Consider the following 19431-nt stretch of genomic DNA (forward strand, 5'->3'; position numbering starts at 1 on the left):
TTTCCGCACATTTTGCTCGACGCACCCATGGTAACACGCCCCCAACAACACTTGGCCTACCGTCCCGCGTTCCCACAGGTGTCCCGATGAAAACGGTACCTCACATGCGTGGGTGCACCTACCTGGCTGGCAAGGGGCAAGCCGAAAACGCAAGCAACTCTCAGTCTGTTTGCAGAGGGGAATCTCAGCCATTCTGACGACCGGCACAACATACAGATATGGGCCTCGGGAGTCCAATCCACCAAGGAAAACAGGGAGCCTCATGCATTTCCGAAAAGAGGACACCCGTGGGAATCCGCAGAGGTATGATTTGCGCACATCGCCCCAGAATTTATTACCCAGACACCCCCGCAAAGTCCGAAATGTGGTGAAAATAACGCATTTTCCGCACATTTCGCTCGACGCACCCATCGAAACACGCCCCCAACAACACATGGCCTACCGTCACGCATTCCCACAGGTGTCCGGGGTTCTGGGTAATAAATTCTGGCCGCTTCGCGCAAATCAGACCTCTGTGCTTTCCCACGGGTGTCCTCTTTTGGGAAATGCATGGGGTTCCCTGTTTTCCTTGCTGGCTTCGACACCCTAGGCCCAAATCTGTAGGTTGCCCACATGAACAAATTGTGCTGTGGCGAAAGGCTTGGGGTTACCAGCGGGTTACCCTTTTCCTTTTGCGCCCCCGGTAGGTGCACCCACACATGCGAGGTACCTTTTACGTCGGGACACCTGTGGGAACACGAGAAGGTATGACATCTGCTGTTGGCGACGTGTTTCGGTGAGTGGACACAGGGAAATGTCTCTGAAATTGGCCGGAAATGAAGACAATTCTCAGACATTTCTCTCTGGCCACCCACCGAAACACACCGCCAACAACACGTGGCCTACCTTCCCGCGTCCCCACACGTGTCCCGATGCCACCCCAAAAGGTGGGGCAGGACCCCCAATAGATGGGGCAGTAGGGTTTGGGCACCCTGGGGTCAGATAGCCACACTAATGTGGCCATCTGCACCAAGCAAAGTTGGGTAAACAAAAAACAAAATACAAATTCATAGGCTGCTTTTTAGGGGGGGCTGAGGGCCACCCTAAATTGGCAGCGAATGATGTACCGCAACGGGGGGTGGCCCTCAACCCCCCCACCCCAAATGGAGGGCCATATCTGCCCCCAGGGAGGGTTGCATGCGGTGGGGCCCTCCATTTGGGGTGGGGGGGGTTGAGGGCCACCCCCCGTTGCGGTACATCATTCGCTGCCAATTTAGGGTGGCCCTCAGCCCCCCCCTAAAAAGCAGCCTGTGATTTTGTATATTTTTTTTTGTTTACCCAACTTCGCTTGGTGCAGATGGCCACATTAGTGTGGCTATCTGACCCCAGGGTGCCCAAACCCTACTGCCCCATCTATGGGGGGTCCTGCCCACCTTTTGGGGTGCCCCCCCCACCCCCAATGGCTGGGGGACACACCTCATGCAGGCCTCCCTGGGCCTCCTCCTAACGGCTGCGTGAGGTACACCCCACCTCCATTTGGTGTGAGGGGGGAGAGGGCCACCCCAAAAGGTGGGGCAGGACCCCCAATAGATGGGGCAGTAGGGTTTGGGCACCCTGGGGGCAGATAGCCACACTAATGTGGCCATCTGCACCAAGCAAAGTTGGGTAAACAAAAAACAAAATACAAATTCATAGGCTGCTTTTTAGGGGGGGCTGAGGGCCACCCTAAATTGGCAGCGAATGATGTACCGCAACGGGGGGTGGCCCTCAACCCCCCCCACCCCAAATGGAGGGCCCCACCTCATGCAACCCTCCCTGGGGGCAGATAGGGGGGACCCCACCTCATGCATCCCTCCCTGGGGTCAGATGCCCCTTCCTAGGAGCAGATATCTGCCCCCAGGGAGGTTTGCATGAGGTGGGGCTCTCCATTTGGGGAGGGGGGGGTTGAGGGCCACCCCCGTTGCGGTACATCATTCGGTGCCAATTTAGGGTGGCCCTCAGCCCCCCCTAAAAAGCAGTCTGTGATTTTGTATATTTTTTTTTGTTTACCCAACTTCGCTTGGTGCAGATGGCCACATTAGTGTGGCTATCTGCCCCCAGGGTGCCCAAACCCTACTGCCCCATCTATTGGGGGTCCTGCCCCACCTTTTGGGGTGCCCTCTCCACCCCCAATGGATGGGGGACACACCTCATGCAGGCCTCCCTGGGCCTCCTCCTAACGGCTGCGTGAGGTACACCCCACCTCCGTTTGGTGTGAGGGGGGAGAGGGCCACCCCAAAAGGTGGGGCAGGACCCCCAATAGATGGGGCAGTAGGGTTTGGGCACCCTGGGGGCAGATAGCCACACTAATGTGGCCATCTGCACCAAGCAAAGTTGGGTAAACAAAAAACAAAATACAAATTCATAGGCTGCTTTTTAGGGGGGGCGGAGGGCCACCCTAAATTGGCAGCGAATGATGTACCGCAATGGGGGGTGGCCCTCAACCCCCCCACCCCAAATGGAGGGCCCCACCTCATGCAACCCTCCCTGGGGGCAGATAGGGGGGGCCCCACCTCATGCATCCCTCCCTGGGGTCAGATGCCCCTTCCTAGGAGCAGATATCTGCCCCCAGGAAGGGTTGCATGAGGTGGGGCCCGTCATTTGGGGTGGGGGGGGTTGAGGGCCACCCCCCGTTGCGGTACATCATTCGCTGCCAATTTAGGGTGGCCCTCAGCCCCCCCTAAAAAGCAGCCTGTGATTTTGTATATTTTTTTTTGTTTACCCAACTTCGCTTGGTGCAGATGGCCACATTAGTGTGGGTATCTGCCCCCAGGGTGCCCAAACCCTACTTTCCCATCTATTGGGGGTCCTGCCCCACCTTTTGGGGTGCCCCCCCACCCTCAATGGCTGGGGGACACACCTCATGCAGGCCTCCCTGGGCCTCCTCCTAACGGCTGCGTGAGGTACACCCCACCTCCATTTGGTGTGAGGGGGGAGAGGGCCACCCCAAAAGGTGGGGCAGGACCCCCAATAGATGGGGCAGTAGGGTTTGGGCACCCTGGGGGCAGATAGCCACACTAATGTGGCCATCTGCACCAAGCGAAGTTGGGTAAACAAAAAAAATAATACAAACTCATAGGCTGCTTTTTAGGGGGGGGCTGCGGGCCACCGTAAATTGGCAGCGAATGATGTACTGCAACGGAGGGTGGCCCTCAGCCCCCCCACCCCAAATGGAGGGGGAGAAAGTCCCCTTTCCAGGGACACCACTTTTTGATCCATCCCTGGTGGTCCAGTGGGCCCCAGGGCCCCAAACCCCCTCCCACCTCCCACCTCCCCTCCATTTTTTGTTGTGTTTTTTTTTTTTCACCCCTGGGGGCAGAGATTATCTGCCCCCAGGGGTCTCTGGTGCTGTGGCCCCATGCCCTGGGGCCACTGGGGGATGGGGGCCGCTTACCTAGTAAGCAGCCCCCCCTCCCCCTGCGTCACAAATGGATCTTCATTGATCCACTGGCATTGCTGCCCGCGGATCGCGCGCCCTGCGCCCGATCCGTGGGCGGCAATGCCTCATATGTGGTGTCTTTGGAAAGGGGAGAAAGTCCCCTTTCCAGGGACACCACTTTTGTTCCATCCCTGGTGGTCCAGTGGGCCCCAGGGCCCCAAAACCCCTCCCACCTCCCTCCATCCCTCGATTTTTTTAATTTTTTTATTTCACCCCTGGGGGCAGTAATCATCTGCCCCCAGGGGTCCCTGGCGCTGTGGCCCCATGCTTTGGGGCCACGGGGGAAGGGGGCCGCTTACCTAGTAAGCAGCCCCCCCTCCCCCCACGTCACAAACGGATCTTCATTTGACCTGTGACGTTGCTGCCCGCGGATCGAGGCGCCCTGCGCCCGATCCGTGGGCAGCAATGCCACACAATTGATATCGTTGGAAAGGGGAGAATTTCCCCTTTCCAACGATACCTGCCTCGATCTCCGGATTGAAATACAGCCGGAGATCGCGGCTGACAAAGAAGGGCACTCACCTTCTTAATCCACCGCAGCAGCCGAAAATGGCTGCTGCGGTGGATTTACTTTCAGTTTCACGCCGACGTGCGTTACGCACGCCGACGTGAAACTGAAGGTAATCCAGCCCCCTGGCAATGAGGGGGGACCTCCCCCTCACATAGCCCAGGGGTTGGATTACAGTTTTGAGCGATCCCTGCTTTGCAGGGATCGCTCAAAACAAGGTGCCGAAAAGGACGAGCTATCTCGTCCTTGGCACTGCGTGTGCACTGTCAAGGACGAGATACCTCGTCCTTGGCACTTAAAGGGTTAAGGGTCCAATCCCTGTGAACAAATCTTAAAGGTTGTTCGAGATAGTATAGACACTATAACTATCTACGAAATGTTTGTATGGATTCTCTCTTTTGATTGTGCACATTATGTGTGAAATCAATCTGCATTAAATTGGCACATTGCCTCTTTCTAGTTTCCCTGTAGCGGAGATATTTCAATCGCCGCATGTTCAATTTAAAAAAAACGGTACAAGAAGAGCAACAGAAATTTCCCACAAAAGCAAGTCCGTTTTCAACTACCTACGAACTCCGTAACAACACAACCTACTCCAGGAGGAGAGGAAGGAGGGGGGGAAAGAAACCCAGAAAATTCAATGAATACAGGAAATACCAACAAAAGACTAACCAGAGCAAGCGCTCGGAGAACACCAGAAACAAGTGACAACAAATCTAGTACTGAATCTATCCAAAAGGAAATTAACAGAAGAAGAGAAGAAACTACTAAACAAAGGTCTCGCTTTTGCACCTACGGCAACATGGAATTACACAGACCTACACATTGACTTGTATAAATTTATTCGGAAATTGGAATTAAAAAAGTTTTTTGCAACCCAGGCACCCAAGATGTATGTCAGAAAAGAAAAGGAACAACCAGGTGAGATAACCATACAAGAAATAGAAGACATCAATCTTCTTAGATCATTAGGAGAATCGGAAACCTTTGGTATAGGTGATGTCCTACAAGAACTTAATATCCAACAAGAAAATTTGGCAATAAAAGAATTGAAATCACGATCAAAATTTGTCCCACAACTACCCCCAGATAATGTTATCGATACCTTTTATAAAGTGGTAACCGAGGATTTCTATAAACTATCAGACATAAAAACCAAGCATACTTGCAAATTCAATATAACCTTCAAAGAATACCAAGCAATAAAGTTTTTGATGGAAGACACCACAGTGGTAATCAAACAAGCGGATAAGGGAGGCAATATTGTGATTATGGAAAGAAGAGACTATTTGAGAATTACCATGAATCACTTAGAAAGCCCAGGATGTTACACCAAAATACCAATGAACCCAAAAAAAGAAATTATATCCCAACTAGGGAGAAGGATTACAGATTGGCACAAAGATGGACTTCTCACGGATGATGAAAAAAACGTTCTCATAATAAAGGAACCGGTCACACCAATCATGTACTTTCTGCCAAAAATACATAAGAATTTCAAAGACATACCGGAAGGGAGACCAATCCTCAATGGGATAGGTTGGGCTACGGTAAATTTAATGGAATATCTAGACAACGTACTGAGACCTAGAGCAAGCAAACTAAAAACATTCATCAAGGACACTACGGATGTTATTATTAAATTGAAAAATATTGAATGGAATAAAGAACTGAAACTAGCTAGTTTGGATGTTAAATCTCTCTACACATCAATACAACACCACTGGGCAATAAAAACCATAGACCACACATTCTAAGAAGAATCAGCCTCACTGTATCAACAGATTGAGATGTTTAAAGAGATGTTGAAACTCACACTAGAATACAATATCTTCAACTTTGATAATTGTTTCTACAAGCAATTGAAAGGAGTAGCGATGGGCACTAAATATGCCCCTGCATTAGCTAATCTATTCATGGGCCTATTCGAAGACTTAGTTGTGTATAAAGATTAAGCCTATCCAAATCAACTGATCCACTGGTTGAGGTACATAGATGATGTTTTGATTATTTGGAAGGGATTGGAAGATCAATTCAAGAGCTTCATGAATAGACTGAACAGCAACCATTTCGGTATTCAATTCACTGGCAATTGTGACCCAACAACTATCAATTTTCTTGACATTGCAATCTACATTGAGAATAACACCATTAAAACAAGAACCTATAGGAAAGATACAGAGGTTAATTCAATCCTGTACGCCAATAGTTGCCATCGGAAAACAACAATACAAAATATCCCAGAGGGGGAATATGTGAGGGCAAGGAGGAATTGTTGCACACAAAATGACTTCGAGAAAGAATGCAACTTACTCAAAGCCAGATTCCTTCAGCGTGGGTACCCTGAGAAATGTATAATAAAAGCTTATAATACAACCAAGAATTGGACTCAAGAGCAAACCCTAATTCCAAGTAAATCCACAATAAAAAGCACTGGCCAAGATTGGAAACTGGGATTTGTAACAGAATACAATAAGGACAATCACAAGATCAACAAAATACTGCAGAAACACTGGCATCTGCTAAAACCTGATGAACATAATAGAACTCAAGTGGGGGACAAACCACATATAATTTTCAAAAAAGCAGATACTTTGAAGACAAAATTGAGCCCATCGCTCCTAACAGAAGCCAAGATAAACAATACCAACACATGGACTTTATCACCTATCAGAGGTTTCCGAAAATGTGGGATGTGCACTATGTGCAAATTTGCAAGTGAACCGACCGACTCTATAAAGGACATCAATGGGAAAGAAATCAAAATCAAACAAGTGATCAACTGCCGCACGAAATTCGTAGTATACGGCATAATCTGCACATGCAAGAAAATATACATAGGCAGCATCATTCGAGAATTGCGCATAAGAATAAGGGAACATTTGGTGAAAATAGGCAGCCAGGAGCAGAGACTACCTCTAGCAACGCTCTGGCAGAAAGAACACCAAATGGAAAAGAAAGAAGATTTGAAATTGGTAGGTCTTCAACATGTGCAATTGGGCAGAAGAGGTGGAGACAGAGAAAAGGCGCTACGTCAGACAGAAGCCAAAATCATATGTAAATTGAACAGTACAATAACTGGTTTGAATTCGGATAATGAGATGGCGTCTTTCCTTTAAACGCCCAATCCAAGCAATATCCGGTGCAAGAAGGTTGCAATAAGGTCTTTGGAACTGAACTAAATGATCTGATTCTTCAGAGAAATACAATGCTTGAAATGAGATAATAGAAATGGCAGTTAATTGTGCTACATAACACTGTAGGTTAAATTGTGAAGAAAGGAACAGGTAGCGTACCCCTCAGGATTTGATACAGATCAGGTACATGTGAATATGGAGAATGCGTATCCAACACCAAATTAATTGTATTCAGCAGGGAGGCTTTTTAGTAACTGTGTATATAAGCATTCATTCCAAGTTCGTCTAACACAATACTGTTCAGGTAAGGGCAGTGAGTAATAGGTTAACATCAGTTGCGAGCTATTAGCACTCCCAAAGTATGGTGCCCACAATATGCAGGACGACATAGTAGGAACAAAGGAGGGACTCAAGCTTTGTTTGTTGCCGAGGCAACATACAAAAACACTCCAAAAGGAGAAGCGTAAGCAGCAGCGCGAACGCGAGAGACGCCGGAGGGCCTGTACTCGAGGTAAATGACTATCAACATTTTCAGAATAGTAGCGAAATACGCATAAAGCGGATAGAGTAGCTTTAAGTCAGCGGGCACTCTGTAGTGAAAGTAATGTACACTCTAAGCATACATTTTGAAGGTAATGTAAACAGAAAATAGCTGTGCTATTTTTTGGAACGCAAATGTAAAATGCAGATGCGTGAAAGCAACAAATACAATGTGGTCACAACTGCAATGGCGAACATACATCGCATTTCGAGCATCAATAAAAGTGCCCGGGAAAGGGTACATGCGGATACAATTTCTGCAATACAGTTAATGGTAATTTTGAAATAAGAACACACTTTTTTGAAATTGAACATGCGGCAATTGAAATATCTCCGCTACAGGGAAACTAGAAAGAGGCAATGTGCCAATTTAATGCAGATTGAGTTCACACATAATGTGCACAATCAAAAGAGAGAATCCATACAAACATTACTTAGATAGATATAGTGTCTATACTATCTCGAACAACTGAGAAAGTTACCTTTAATATTTGTTCACAGGGATTGGACCCTTAAAAAAGGAACTCAAACTAACCAACAAGGACTTTAAATGATATTATGCTGTGAAGGTAATGTGAAACTAAACGAGATTTTAAGAAAACTAAACATGAGAACAATATGGTACAGCTGTACTACTGTGTTTTCTGTTGAAACATTCCTGCAAATCTGACTATGTGTTTTTGTTCATCTCTCCATTGTTATTTTTGTTCAATTACCCAACAATCCTCCCCTATTCCAACCCCCAATCTCGGTGAATTTTTTATTTTTATTTTTATGTTCATTTATATTTTTTCTGTGTAAACCATATCATGTATATTTAAATGGACTATTATTAGTATGAATAGCCCTGATTTGAAAAAGGCTTTCAGTAGCTGAAACACGTGTCATCACTAGGGGTGCGAAATAAAAAAATATATGGCACTAAAAAAATATGGCGCATTCCTTGATCTCTGAGTGTGTATAAACACAATCCTAAAGGTAGTCGACTTCTCGAAGGAGTTTGTGTTACAGACGGACGCCTCTCTTACAGGGTTAAGAGTCGTCCTGTCCCAAATTTGCAACGGACTAGAACACCCCATACCATACTCAAGTCACGTTATTTCCACGTGAGAAAAACAACTCTGTTGTGGAACTAGAGGGCCTACTCATCAATTGGGCCATTATCCGTCTCAGGTACTATATATTAGGAAGAAAACTCACTCTGGTTACTGACCACTGACTCTTAGTCTGGATTAGCCAACTCAAAGAGTCCAACACTCGGGTCATGCAATGGTTTCTAAACCTACAACCCTATTGTTTCACAGTGGAACACCGGAAAGGAAAAGACCAGGGAAATGTGGATTTTCTTTCCCAGTTCCCCTGTGAAACAAATGTGGCTACATCGCATGGAGGAAGGGTATGTGATCAACCTGAAGGTGTCTCCCTAGCTAGTCCCCGGGGATCTGTCACCCAGGTGGCCATGACACGGCCATCGCTATTGGATCCAGTTCATGGGGGTGGACCAGTGAGGGAGGATCACCTGGTTTGGGGGTCCTCAGGGAGTGGGACACGGATGGGTGAGACACGGTATCCCCCTTCCTTTGATACCTTTCCCCATACTCTCACTTGGGAAATTTGTCACGCACTCACCTGTTTTACCCCAGAGTCGAGCACCTTGCAGGTCTCCATTCCCCGCTGACTCCTGGGCCGCTCTACTGCCCCGGTCACCCGTTCACAGGAGGCCAAGAGGCGCCACTACCCTTTTTCACAGGCCCAACAGTCCCTACTACGTTGTCGCTGGCAGTTGCCATGGTGACTCTGGGAACGAACACCAAGGCACGGCAAGCTCTGCTCACGTGACCGATGCCGCGTCACGTGACACATCAGGAAGTGCTCCATTAATTCAGCCGGGCTCCGTCACTCAGTGCTTCTGAGCTGTTTTGTCGAGTAGCGTTTCAGTTGGATCTGCATTTTTCTATCTATTGACCGTGGCTTTTTTATTCTGGACCTGCTGTGGATTTATCCTTTGCTTTGGCGACCTGGTTGTTTTGTTTTAACTGTATTTACTGCATTTTGGACCTTGGATTTTTCCTGCATGGACTGCTATCGGATCTCCCTTTGGTTTGTTGCTTTTTGAACTGCCTTTGGAACCACTGATTGACTTTGTACTTTGAAGTCACCATCTAGGTGGCCTTTCCTGGAACTGTTTTCTGCAACTACTCCTGGAACTGTTTACTGCAGCTCCTCCTGGAACTCTCCCCTTGCTGCACTTCTTGCTGTCCTCAGGTGTTCCCTTACATGGACGCTCTTCCCCACTCTCCTCCTGAACCCTTCATGGCAAAATCATAGGTAGGTCAAATTCCCCCGGTTCTTGTTTTTCCTTTCTGTTCCCATTAAACTGCATTGATAACTTCCTTCTTCCCTTACAGCTACTTGAGGTTCATTGTGCAGCGGTTCCAGCCCACCTGTGGGCTCAATAACCGGTCAGGGAGTATGTTGCACTTCCCTGACTGGTACTTGGGGAGGGAGGCATTATTTGTCAATGAATAGGTCCACGTCTTGACAACATTCCAAACCTCTGCCCCCCTTTTCCAACATGAACACTTTCTCACAACACAAAGGACAACAGACTAACACCAGAACTGTTTACCTGACATGCCCCAATACAAGGGTCAGGCAAAGTTAGGCAATTGAACAGAATCACACACACCTGACGGTCCTTTCCGTTTCCCACAAGGATAAAAGGTGGAGCCAGAGAGCACAGTATGAGCACAGCAGACAGCACGATCAGACAGGTAATCAGATGCGGCAGTTCAAACAAAAGAGAAAGACGGAAGAAATCAAGAGGGTGGCAAGGAGAGAAGTGACCATGCCAGTTTCGTCCAAGACCTGTAGAACCTTCAAGGAAGAAAGCATAAGAAGAGGAAAGTCAAGCGGTTTATCACAGCCGGTGAGTCGAGGGGAGAGCCGATAAGAACCGGGCTGTGTTAATTGATAATCGCAAAGTGGCAAGTTTTGAACCAAGTTCTAGGAACTGTGAAAGAGCTGTAAAGTGTTAAGGGGAGATCAGCAGAAGGTGGAAACCGGTACCATGTGGATGCTAACTCAAGAGATTCTGGTCGATCACCATCTGAGAGAAACTACAGCTACCAGCAGGCCATAGGAGAGCCAGCGGAATAGGTCAAAGTGTTCATACTGAAGGTAAAGCAAAATCCCTGTATAATCAAAAGACTTTGATCTACAAATTAAATGAAAGAAAGGGAAGAAAATCCTACAGTGAGAGAACACCAGGGAAGCAAATCCAAAGAGGGGCAAAGTCTAAAGTCCCAAGAAACAGAGTGTTCACAGACGTAAGACCCGGCAGAGGGATGTCCACTATGAACTGTTTGAAAAGACATTGAGAAAACAAGGGAAGTGAATCCCGCTAAAGAAAGGAGAGACGGGTCAGCACCCAGAAATGGGCCCGCAGGGGTGAAGCCATCACCCTACGTGGAACGGTGGTAAATAATTGAGAAGGGTCAGCGCCCAGAAGAGGGGGACCCAGAGGTGAACCCATCACCTAGCGAACATTGGGAGCGAACTTTCATTTGTTGAAGGAACTTTTTGTTTTGTTAGTTGTAGACATCAAGTAATCGAAGGCAAGCGACTTTCAAGTGAAACGAGACTTGGCCATCAACGGTTCTGAAATCTGCCATTAGAACTGTTGTCTCGTGCTAGAAAAGCCAGAGACTGTACTGTGCTCCAAGATACCACCTTACCCCGTGCTCAAAACGTGGGTAAGGGAGACCCGGCTACCGCACCCTGACATATTGTTTAAGAACACTTCTTTCTTTTCTTGAGAACTATCCCACAACCTTTCTTGTATTAGTTGTAAGGTTTGGCAATAGGTTTCTTATTATAGGTCTTTTTATTTGACACAATGCTACTAGGACTGCCTTATTTTTCATTTGATGGTCAACGCTTGCTCCCATCTTAGATTTAGGTTTAGAATAGATGTGTTCCAACATGCATACAGAATGATTTGTTCAATAAACATCCTTGAATTGTGATCACTTGTGTCTGTTTTACTTGTTCCCACCATGAGTTCTTCACACCCCCGAGCAGGGAAGAATAATTGAACTGTAAAATCGAAGTGGTTCTGCAGCAGGTTACGTGGAATCCTGTGCATATTCAAAAGTCTTCGATTGTCTGTAAACTGAAGCTGGTCTGAGCCCGACTGAGGGGGACAAATTGTAAAAAATGGGTCTGAGCCCGGAAGAGGGGGATCCTGGGTGAACAGTAATACCTGAGAAGATTGTTGTGGCAAATGTGAACCCGACTGAGGGATGCCTGCGAATTAGGATGAACAGTAACAACCAAGAACATTGTTGTGGCAAATGTGAACCCGACTGAGTGATGCCTGCGAATTAGGGTGAACAATAAACATACCCGAGAAGATTGTTGTGGCAAGTGTGAACCGACTGAGGGATGCCTGCGAATTAGGGTGAACAGTCAACACACCCGAGAAGATTGCTGTGGCAAATGTGAACCCGACTGAAGGAGGCCGACAAATTGAAGTTTGTCTGAACCCGACTTAGGGAGACTAACGGTGAAAGAAGGATCAGAGCCTGGCTGAGGGGGATCCCAGAGGAAGAGTAAATTGCCCGACGCGAATGTTAGAAAAGGAACTTTTCTTTGTTGTTCATGGTACAGTAGGTCCTCTGAGGCAAGAGACTGTGTAAAAGAGACTTGGGCACAGAAGGCCCTGATAACATTGACAGGAACTGTGTACTCGTGCCAGAGAAGCACAGGAATGTGCTGTGCTTGAGTGACCCGCCTTGTCCCAAGCTAAAAACGTGGAGAAGGGAGGCCAACGGCCTAAATGTCCTGACCTATCATTTTGTGAACAGTTCTTTCTTTTGTGAACATTATCCCAAACTATTTAGTAACATAGCGGTAAGGATTGGCAATAGGTTTTTGTAGTATAGGCCCTTTTTTATTTGTCCAGACTCCACTAGGACTGTATTATTATTATTTGATGGTCGTAGCTTGCTCCGTTCTTAGATTGAGGTTTAGATAGGCGTTTTTCACACCCCTGATAAAGTTCAATAAACACCCTTGAACTGTGATCACTTGTGTCTGTCTTACTTTGATACCATATCTTCCTTAAAAACCCTCCTGTTTCACTGTGGAGCACCGGAAAGGCAAAGATCAAGGGAACATGGATTTCCTTTCTCGGTTCCTGTGTGAAACAGATGCGGCTACATTGCATTGGGGAAGGGTATGTGAGAAACCTGAAGGTGTCTCACCCGCTAGTCCCCGGGGATCTGTCATCCAGGTAGCCAGGACAGGGCCATCGCTTTTGTGTTAAGTTCCTGGGGATGGACCAGTGCAGGAGGATCGTATGGATGGGGGGGGGTCTTTGGGAAGTGGAAGTGGGACACCGGATGGTGAGATGCAGTATCCCGTTTCCTGTAACACCTTTACCTCATCTCACAAGGTAGGATATGTAGGGACTCAACCCCCACCCTTTTCCGACACAAACATTTTCTGACAGACAACTCACTGTGAGGGAAAAACTGACTAACACCCGAGCCGTATACCTGACAAGTCCCACTACAATGGTCAGGCAGGGTCAGGCAATTACTGATCATTACACACACCTGACTTCCATCACACTTCCCCACACGGATAAAATACGGAGCACGAAAGCACACTCTGAGCAGGCAAAGCACACGAGGAAGCAGCAATTCCAAGATGGCAGTTTATTATGAGGCAGAAGACTGCAAGACCGAAGAGGATTGCAAGGAGGGAAGTGCCCTTGACCGTTTCACCAAAATAGTGTATCTTTCATGAGCCTTCAAGAATAGGAAATGTAAAACCTGAAATTAAAGCTGAAGACTCCTGCATTGTGTATCGGAGGTACCCGGGGCGCTGATAGTCAAGGCGGGGAGAGTTGTTTGCTGCCGTGGTACTGTCCTTGGCCCCTGCAACAAACCAGCCCCAGTGAAGTTAGCACAGCCAGTGAGTTGGGGAGACTGATACCAGACCGGTCTGTGTGGAAGCCGAGGTTGCAAATGGCAACATTGTATAAGGAAAATATAAGCAAACAGTGTATGAAGCATATGTGGCAAGCAATGCAAATATAATTAAAAACAGCAGATGAGTGACTGAACTTTGAAGCTAAAATACGATATCATAGACATAGTGGTCCGGCATCACATGGCTGCTTATTTGAAAGTCTTTGTTAGGTATCCAATGGAAAGATAACAAACGTTAAAAGAAAAAATTCTGAAATCGAAGTGGTCCTGTAACGGGTCAAACCAAACCCTGTGCATATTCAAAAGTCTTTGATACTTGATGTAAAATTGACATTGATCCGAGCCCGGCTGAGGGAGACCCATTGTGTTAAAGGGATCTGAGCCCAGCTGAGGGGAATCTGGGGTGAACCGTGAGTCACCCAGAAAAGGAATATCTTACGAATATTGTATAGAAGGGATCTGAGCATGGTTGAGGGGGATCCAAAGTGACAAACATTGTGTTAGAAGGATCTGAGCCCGGCTGAGTGGGATCCAGGGTGAATAGTGAATCACTTCAAGTGAATACTTGTGAGAATTTAAAGAGGAAAGGAACTTGTTTGTTTGGTTAAATAAGGCCCTCGAGGTGAAGAGACTTTGTGAGCAAGGAGACTTTGTCGAAGGCCCTGATGCTAGCTGAAATGTATCCTCGTGCTAAATAAGCCACAGATTGTGTTATGCTCCAGTGAACCTCCTTGTGCCGTGCTGAAAACGTGGGGAAGGGAGCCCAATGTCCTGAACATCATGAAATATCAGTTTCAACACTTATTTCTATTTAATAACCTTGTTTCCTTCACTATTTGGATTTAAAGGTAAGGATTAGCAATATATCTTTTTGTATAGGCCCTTTTTATTTTGACAAGATACAACTAGTACTATGTTATTATTATTTGATGGTCATAGCTTGCTCCCATCTGTAGATTTAGGATTAGATAGGTGTTTATCATACCCTTGTTTGAAGTTCAATAAACACCCTTGAATTGTGGTCACTTGTGTCTGTTTTACTGTTGATGCCATGCTTTCCCTACACACTCGCTATGTGGATAAACTCTGCCACAATCTATTGAACACTGAGCGTGCACGCGCGCTCCCTTAACGTGTCAAAAAGCACAATGTAAAAACACGTCATACACCGCAATCATGAATCAATAAAGAAGATTTTACTTAACTCACTGCTCAAGCAGCAAAGAAAGAGGAGGTTTCAAGGGATCAGCAGTGTTTATTGGTTTCTATGGATGTGGTTTGGCTTGTTTGTTCACATGGTTTTTCATGGACCAATAATATCTTGACTACCAAAGACTAACACAAGTGGGACTTGTACTTTTTTGGCTTTGCTACAGTTATTATTGATATTGTTTGAAAACTGCTTGAGAAGTAAAGTTTAAGAAAAAGCATAAGCCGAGACTCAGGTCTTGCCATAGAATTACAGCAAAGTGCTTTCTGTACATGAGATCACTCAGCTATAGAGAACACTCTAAAATGACACTAGAGATGCTTACCTTCTGTCTTAATCCCAATTGCTTCATGTGTAATGGCCAGTTTTACAACCAACTGTGTGGTACAGCAATGGGCACCTCCGTTGCACTAACATATGCAAATCTATTCATGGTTGCATGGGAAGAGGGCATCTTTGAATAAGAAGACCTTTCATCCCATACTGAGAAAGTCATCTCTTGGAGTAGATATACAGACAATAATTTTATCCTCTGGAATGGCACTACCAAAGAATGGCTTGAATTGTATGCACTGCTCAACATCAATGACAAAAATGTATAATTCACTGTTACGCTCACCTGGTCTCCGGTTACCAGACATTTGGTCGAAAAAAATTGGTCGACCAGACAAATGGTCGAACCAATTTGGTCGAAAACCAAATGGTCGAATATTTTTTTTTTATTTTCACCCCTTTTTTTTTTTGGGGGGGGGGTCCCCCCAACCCCCTTTTTTTTCTAAAAACCCATTTTTATAAAAAACAAAAACCCGAAAAATAAATATATAATTAAAAAAAAAAATTCGACCATTTGGTTTTCGACCAAATTGCGTCGACCAAATGTCATTCGACCAGTTTTAGGTCGACCAAATGTCTGGACACCCTGGTCTCCACAGGGACGCCACCCAGCCCGGTTACTCGCTGGTATGCTTCTCAACTTTGCCTTGATGTGGTCTGCGGGCAAGGTTCTGCCTGAAAATACAGGAGGACTGTGTTCAAGACTGACCGACTGGGGTAAGTATCCTCTCTCCACTCCCGTATGATTTCAGTCCCTTGGCGCCCTCTCCTCACCTCGTGGTAGAATTAGGCATGCTCTCTGTCCTGCCTTCTTTGCAGGGGCGCATTGTCTTTCATGGGCGAGTGCGGTCCAGTTAGTTCACTGACGCCGGCCCGTTTGATATTGTTCAGGTAGGTCTTATTGCTGTTCTTTAGTTTGTTGCTATCCTGCATGCCTTTCTTTGTTTAAAATGTCTCTTTTTTCTCCCTTAGGTATGCAGAGCTTCAGCGCGGCGAACTGGCTTGGTTGAGCCCCGCTGATAAATGTTGGCGCATTAAGAGCGCTATGATGCGGTAAGTAAGCGCTATGCGCAGCGCTGCAAAGTCTTGACTTTGCTAACCTGTGTTTTCCTTCCTTGTAGGTCGCGGTGTTCTTCAGCGCGAGTGGAATGTCCAGAGTGGTGCCAGCCGAGAGGTGACCAGCCAGGTAAGCCTTTTGAGCAGTTTGTAATTTGTAAATGTCTCTACTGCTTTCGTTAATGTTGCCTCTATCTTCCTCTTTCAGGTCGTTCTGTCCGGGAGGCATGCAGATTCGAGGAAGCTGTTCTCAGTTGCTGCAAGTGTTTAAAGATGAAGACTGCAGGTGAGATGCTGCTGCTAATGATGTTCCTTTTGTCTCCTTGCAGGTTCTGCTTCTCCGAGGTTTGAGGGAATAGCTGGACACGCTGAGCGTCACGTTGCAAGCTGCAAAGTAACGTGAAGCGTGTTGTCTTGCTCGGGTGTGGTTTAAATAGCCCCAATAAAATAGTCCAGGAAAAGTAGTCCCTAGGCTACCACACCCAAAACACTAGACTGCATAGCTGGGTTCGTAAGAACCAAGCTATGTGGATGCCTTCATTTGGCTGACAATAATAAAGTAGTTCCCAAGCACATGCTTTATTCATGGTGTATGAGACTGGCACCATAGGCGCCAGGACTGGCCCCATGAGGGCTTTTGAAGAGGATGCCAGGCTCTAGAGGCCCGAGTCCTGCCTCTACCTGGCCAATGGGTTTGCCAGAGGGGGTTTTGGGCAAGGGTCATGACAGCACTCCCCCCTAAGGCCCCTCCCATGGTGTTCCTTCTGTCTGGCCTAGGTTTGGTTGGGAAGTTCAGATGCAATTTCCTGATTAGACGTGGTGGTGGATATTCTCACTGGGCTCCCAGATCTATCTTGTGGTCCAAATCCTTTCCAATCGCTGAGATAATATAGCTTGGTCCTAGAGTATTTAGAGTTCAAGATATCTTTGACTTCGAATTCTGGTTCTCCGTCAACAAGTATGGGCTTAGGTGGTGTGCCAATCCGTGTGCCGGGTTGCATTGGTTTCAGGTGGGACACATGGAATAACGGGTGAATGTGTAGATTAGGTGGTAAATCCAGTTTCACGGCTGCTGGGTTGATAATTGCCTTATTGGTATAGGGTCCTAAGAATCTTGGATGAAAGGTCTGGGTTCCTTTGATGGGTACAAATTTAGCGGATAACCAAACTTTGTCTCCTACTTGATAATCAGGGGCCTTTTTCCGGTGTTGGTCGGCGAATCTCTTTTGTTTTTCTTTGGCATGAATAAGGTGTTCCTTTGCCCTTTTGAAAGCCTGAGTACTGGTTGTGTGTAGAGACTTTACCGCTGGCTTTTCCAAGCTGGCTGGAAGGTCTAGTTCAGAGGCACATGGATGTCTGCCATAAAGGGTATAGAAGGGTGTTTGTCAGGTGCTTGAATGCAAAGAATTGTTATATGCATATTCGGCTATCCAAAGTAAGTCTTTCCAATTCCTTTGTTCATGGTGCAGCATGCACCGTAAATATTGCTCGAGTGTCTGATTGGTTCTCTCGGTTTGGCCGTCCGTTTGGGGATGGTGACTGGTAGATAGCCGAACGTCGATCTGCGCCATTGCACAACATTTTTTCCAGAAGTTTGAAACAAACTGGCTGCCTCGATCAGAGACCAGAACCGAAGGGAAGCCATGTAGCTTAACCATGCCCTCCAGGAACACTTTTGCTAAAGTGGCTGCGTCTGGGAGGCCTTTCAGAGGAATAAAATGGGCCATCTTCGAGAATAAGTCCACAACTACAAGGATGGTGTTGAACCCTTGGCTTGGAGGTAGATCAGTGATGAAGTCAAGGGAAAGAGTGTGCCATGGAACTGGAGGAATGTCCAATGGTTGTAGGAGACCAGAGGGTTTTTGTTTCTGTGATTTATTTTGTGCGCAGACACCGCAGGACTGAATATACTGAATGATGTCCGTACGCCAGGTAGGCCACCAAAAGTTCTTTTTCACCTTAGCTAGGGTTTTGGCGATCCCAGGATGCCCTTCGATCAATGAATCGTGATAGTTTGAAATAATATGCTGTTGTAATTCCTTCTTGGGTACATATAGGCGATCCCTAAAAAAGGGTAGATGGTCCTTGATGGTATATTGTTCTCCTTGAGTTTTACATGCGAGGTAGGCATCAGGATTCATTGTCCGTTGGATTTCTTTTCGTAGTTCTGCTTGTGTTAAGGCTATCGTGATACCCAAGAGTTTGTCTTCAGGTATAATAGGTACTGAGTCTGGAGTTGTATATACTATTTCATCTATGCCCATGCGAGATAAGGCCTTTCCGTTTCTAACTCCTTGTCGAAATGTGATTACATAATAATATTCAGCGAAGAAAAGGGCCCACCGTAATTGGCACGAGGACTGGGCCTTGGCTGTTTCCAGATATTGCACGTTTCGGTGGTCTGTGATGACTGTAATGGTGTGTCTGGCCGCCAGAAGGTAGTGCCTCCAGGCTTTAAAGGCGGATTTGATAGCCAGGAGTTCCTTGTCCGTGTTGGCATAATTAATCTCTGGAGGTGAGAACTTTTTCGACCAGAAGGCCACAGGATGTAGCTGGCCGGTTTCCGGGTCTCTATGTGAAAGGACAGCCCCCATTGCGAGACTGGATGCATCAGTTTCAACGACATAAGGTAGGTCTGGACGAGGATGTCACAGGATTGGAGCGGAGGTTAACCTTTGTTTATGTTCCTGAAAGGCTTCTTCTGCTTCTTCGGTCCAAGCAAACTTTTTATTGTTTTTTCGTAATAGTGCTGTGATTGGGTGCACAACCTGAGAGAAGTCTGGGATGAACCGGCGGTAGAAGTTCGCAAAGCCCAGCATGATTTGTACCCCTTTCAGAGACGTCAGTGAAGGCCATTTCAGAATGGCATCTACCTTGTGCACGTCCATTCTGATGTCTCCTGGAGTAAGGATAAAACCAAGAAATTCTACTTCGGTGACGTGAAAAAAGCATTTTTCAAGCTTTGCAAACAAGCGATGTTGACGGAGTTTGCTGAGGACTGAACGAACGTGCCTGACATGATCTTGTTCCGAGGCTGATCATACTAAGATGTCGTCTATTTACACTAAGGCGCACACTTCAATAAACTCCCTTAAGACGTCATTCATGAAATACTTCAATGCCGCAGGAGCGTTGCATAACCCGAAGGGCATGACTTGATATTTAAACAAGCCGTACTTAGTACAGAAGGC

The sequence above is a fragment of the Ambystoma mexicanum genome, chromosome 11 (genome assembly GCF_040938575.1).
Source record: "Ambystoma mexicanum isolate Mex_15411 chromosome 11, UKY_AmexF1_1, whole genome shotgun sequence".
NCBI lineage: Eukaryota > Metazoa > Chordata > Amphibia > Caudata > Ambystomatidae > Ambystoma > Ambystoma mexicanum.